Here is a 4,993-nt window from a genome sequence, read left to right as displayed (position 1 = left end):
AGATTAGCTTGGTTTATATGTTGACATAGAACAACCTTGCAAGCGTTACAAACTTTCTTTTGAGCTTGTCAGTGATCGAGGGACACATTTCTTCAACGAGGCAATAGAGAACTTATTGAATAAGTTTAGGGTTATCCATAACAAATTTGTGTCCTATCATCCTCAAGCGAATGGCCAAGTAACATACATGAACAAAATTCTTAGCCTTGTGCTTGCAAAGATTGAGATCTCTAGATGTACGGATTGGGAAATGAATCTCCAAGCAACTCTACGAGCTTATAAAGTTTCGTACAAAATAACTTTGAATGCCACTCCATTTAATTTAGTCTACGGGCTTGATGTTATATTGTCAATGAAGTTTTTAATACCAACACTTAAGAGTTGCACGTGAACTATGCACATAAACTAGATTGGACGAGTCATGGACTGCTGAACGACTTGAAAATTTCAAGGAATTAGATGAGCAAAGACTGGCAACCATTGCACATGTCTATGCTTAGGACAAGAAACAAAAATAGTTCTTTGACTACGTTTGTCGACAAAAATCTTCGAACAAACAAAGGGGACTCGTATTGGTCTATTCCTTGAAGCAACACATCCCAAAGTTGAAGAAAACGGGACACAATAGTTTAAGGTTGCTTGAATGGTCAACTTAATGATTTAAGTCGCCCAAAATCAAGCCCCAAAAGAGCACCAAAGTCATATACTCCTCGGCTTGATTCTACTAGCCGGTAGTTTTGGAAACATATTTGGTGGCGCAACACAATTGGTGAAGCGACACATGGAATCAAAATGCTATAACCCAGATTTGGAAGGATGATACATGGATGATGGATCCTGTGAAATGATTACATTTCTGATACTGATAAATCAATGGGACATAGCACAATCAAGGCCACTATTTTCACTCCATGCAATGCGGGGAGCAATATGCTATAGACCCGGATTTTGGTGACCGGGGAGACAATGTCCGGCTACTCTCTCAAGGAAGGGTTTGATGTGAAAGACGGCCTCGTGTGTGATCACACGCCGTTTGTGGCAAAAGGTATTGATGGAGTGTGACAATCCTGGTTTTTGTAGGGCATAGCTGCATAGAGACGACAGTTAAGGGTGTGCCTTCATGCCTTGGATTTGTGTTGTGAAGGTAAAATTTGTAAAAGTGTCAAAGAATTGTATTCGTGCAGCTACTAGGCCTACTTCACAAGACTTGATCCAATTCTTGACTGGATATAGATCATGTAGCCACACAAAATCACAAATTACATAAATGGGGCAATGCCTTGCAAAGATCCTTCCCCAAAAAGCCTCTCAGGAGCTGTCCATAGAGAGAGCGCATGCAGAATGCGTCCCTTCCACCCCATCAAAAGATACTCAAGGTCTTCTGCGATTGTGTAAAGCTTGTGCCATCTGTTGAGTATGTCCTGAATCTGTTTTGGGATCCGTCTACTCAAAGGTAACTGCTGAAAACCAGCCTGCTTGGTAAGGACATGGGCCTACTTGTACATGCTGACGGGTTGCACCACATCGGTACCCTCATAAGCAACCAGATTCATGATAGACATGCCTAATATTTCACTCTCAAATACACTTCTATCTACATTCTCTCTGTCTGTGAATGTGTCAAGCATGTCAAACAAACACTCAAAGTGGAAAAGAGCCTCCCTCACGCGCCAAGGGAAGATTGGCGTGTTGTACGAACCCACAGCAAAACCCTGTATATACAGATCCGGATTAAGGGATCTCATCTTCTTCAGCCGATTAACTTTTTCTGTTGGTGGGGCCAAAAAGTCGTCATATACAAAGTGCAGCGGGTATCCGGAGAAAATTATCAGTTTCTCATCCTCATGTCGATTTGAGCCTACAAAGCCTGCAAATTCAAAGACTTCCATGGCTTTCCTCCATGCTGTAAACTGGAATGACACCCCATATGATGAAGCACATGCCGAAAGCTGACGACCCCTTTCCTCTAATGTTTCAACCACAAAATTATAGTCTCTGATTGCCGCAAACTGAGACATGTTGGCTGCAAGAAGATGAACCTGGACATAATTATAAGTCAAAAATCATGCTTGATTCGATCACAGGCAGCTTAATTATATGACTAATTCCCTCTTTCACAATATAATTACCTGTGGTGGTGGCATAACCCCCGCTAATGCTTTGAAAAGAGAATGATATGGAAACGTGGTCACTAGATCCTCCAGATTATACAATTTCCTTGCTCCCTTCGCCACACCCAGCACCACTCCCTTTAAAAAATAATGGAATACTTCTGCCAGGGGACAACTTGTCATGTACATGAACATGGCTTCAATATGTCTGCAGGAGAGGACCCAGGTTGCTGCCGACGACCCAAATAAATTTGCCGACCTGTACCAGACAAGCGCGCACCCAACGCTTCTGCAAAGTAGTATGCTACCCGCTCTGCTGCACTTCCATTAGCTGATGCGAATTCTGTCACTTTTCGAAGTAGCTGCTGTGTTCATATTATCACCGCATCCAAGTAGACGCGCACATTCTATCATCATATCATGGATATCTTCATACAAATAAGGGGGAATTGTTCTGTGGCCACCATCACGATGACCTCCACCAGGATACAAGCTGGTGACTGTGGGCATCACACGGGGAGGCGGCGGAGCTAGAAAGCTCTGTATGAGAGCAGCCCTGTTCTGGCGGGGGTTAAGCAAATTCTGATGGCCAGCTTCGAAAGGAGGGAGGGAGAAGTGATGGGTGGAGCTGAAGAATAAACCAGGGGAGTCCTGGTTTAGAATGGAGGCGACTCGGAAGCCTTGGCATGAAGGGCGAGCGAAGACAAAGGGCTGAGAGGAGGCGCTGACCCACAGCCAAGGTCTTCGTCGTCATCACCGTCGAGAAGAAGGCGGACGAGGTGCGAAAGGGCCTCCGGATACTTGGGTTCAGGCCCTTCACGTTGAGATAGTCCGCACGCAACATCAACATGCGGCAGATGAACGCAGCGCTGATCTGCCATAGCTAGCTCCACTTCTCAGCTTAGACTTGAGTGAAGGTGTTTGGTTTGGGTTTTGCCGTTGACAGTGTCGAAATTATGCCCATAGCTTGGCTATCTTCGGCCGCATACGAGACCCACACCTGCTATGACTCTCATAGAGTGCCAACGCGTGCGACCCTCCACGCTACTGCGCAACGCACTAATAACACTCACCATGGCGAAAGGGAACTGTGTGAGAGAGAGAGAGAGAGAGAGAGAGAGAGAGAGAGTCCACCCCGTCTGGCATAACCACAAACATGGTATTTTTCAAAAAAAACATATCTGTATTCCTTTCGATTGTTAAATTGGTGGCTCTAGAGTTGGTGGCATCATAAAACCCTACAATAGGATGTGGGTGCCTATTTTTGGCTTGAAGTGATTTACGTGTGTCTCGGAGCTTAAAAAGAAAAAGTGGGAAAGGAAGTCTCAACCTTAACTCAAGAGACATTATACAAGCTAAACAAAAGACGTTTGTGTGGGTGTTGGCTGCAATCCCTACAGTTAGTTGATGCAAAGTAACATCCTACTACTCTACTATGGAGGACTACATTTAGGCGTACCACGTGGCCCAAAGACCTTCGGCTTGCAAGATCAGCTAAGAAGATGAAAAGTGGCAGAGAGAGAAAGAGAGAGTCCTTGCGGCCATCACCTCGAACTACAGGAGCTGAGAAGATGAAGAGTCTCAGGAGAGTAGTGCCATAGAGAGTCTTCGGCTAGATCTTTAAGGTCTCTTGGGATAGTTTCCTACGACGTTAAAACTCTCCTCTTCTCGAATGTGTGTGTGTGTGTGTGTGTGTGTGTGTGTGTGTGTGTGTGTGTGTGTGTGTGTGTGCGTGCTAATAAAAAGAGGAAAATGGTATAACTTTTCTATCACGCAAGTGTGGTAGATTGGTTATGCCATTTCCCTCTTGAATAACAGGTCTTGAGTTCAACTCTCCTCATCGGCTAGATCTTTAAGGTCTCTTGGGATAGTTTCCTACGACGTGAAAACTCTCTTATTCTCCTTCTCCTCTCTCTCTCTCTCTCTCTCTCTCTCTCTCTCTCTCTCCCCTTTCTTTCCCAGGTTATCAACTTCTAAGGAATAGTGTAAATTGCATGCACTTGTTAGTTTGTTAGCAAACCATAATAGTAGAAACAATACCTCAAATAGACATTTTGATGGAGAAAAAATATGATAATCTATATATTTTTCTACTTCTCCATTTATCGGGGTATTTCTCAAGCTTTCTACTTCTCCATTTATTAGGGTATTTCAAGCTTTCTGTCATGGTATTTTTGTCACTCCATGTTGCCAACCTCCTCCTCCACTTGTCAACCTCCTCTTCATGTTGCCCTCTTAGTGTTCCTAAAGCCTATTGGTTGGCCTCCCAAGGGGTCCAATGATAATTTAGTTAATTTAATTTTTTGTTTATGCATTTATCAAGTCCTCTCTCTCAAAGGGGAAAGGGGGACACTTGTCCCAAGGCTAGCATGCTTGCTTGATATGCACTTTGCATGTGATTGGTCAGGCCTGGAGGGGTCCAATGAGCTTCCATCTTGAGCTAGAAGAGGGGGTCGACAAAAGCAAGGAGGGGGCTAGCTTGGGGGGTTTACTCTCCCACACACACACACACACACACACACACACACACACACACACACGCACGCACGCACGCACTCATTGTGTGAGGTGCAAAGTGCAGGAGCTCCATCTCCTTCTCCAAGCTTGTAGAGAAGATGAGAGCCTACACCAACACTCTTGGCTATGGAATGCAAATCCAACCAAGAGCCATGCTCCAATGCTTCAACTTGTCATCTTCTCCAACTTCATTACTATGCTATTATGTATGCTAAGCAAGAAGAGTGCTGATAAGTGAGGAACTATTTCTTCTCTTTTGAATGTTTCTTCTTCCTCTTCCCTACCCTCATTCCCCGCTAGCTCTCTCCATCTTTGAAGGTGTTTGGGGCATTGGGACTGAGACAAGGGATGGTTAATGTTGTTCA

The 4,993-nt window shown here is 44.5% G+C and overlaps 1 pseudogene across 1 annotated transcript; it reads right to left on the bottom strand.

The window, feature by feature from the left end:
- Positions 1-441: 441 nt before the first annotated feature.
- On the bottom strand, positions 442-3,267 carry LOC147422660 (scarecrow-like protein 33; annotated as a pseudogene). The gene is made up of 2 exons (XR_015186775.1): positions 2,130-3,267; positions 442-2,039 (listed from the first exon to the last, which is right to left on the bottom strand). The product of XR_015186775.1 is annotated as a scarecrow-like protein 33 (transcript).
- Positions 3,268-4,993: the final 1,726 nt, after the last annotated feature.

The sequence above is a fragment of the Adiantum capillus-veneris genome, chromosome 27, assembly GCF_014529385.1.
Source record: "Adiantum capillus-veneris isolate H3 chromosome 27, ASM1452938v2, whole genome shotgun sequence".
Lineage (NCBI taxonomy): Eukaryota > Viridiplantae > Streptophyta > Polypodiopsida > Polypodiales > Pteridaceae > Adiantum > Adiantum capillus-veneris.
The sequence above is the reverse complement of the archived record's forward strand: the minus strand, read 5'-3'. Positions and strand labels throughout refer to the sequence as shown.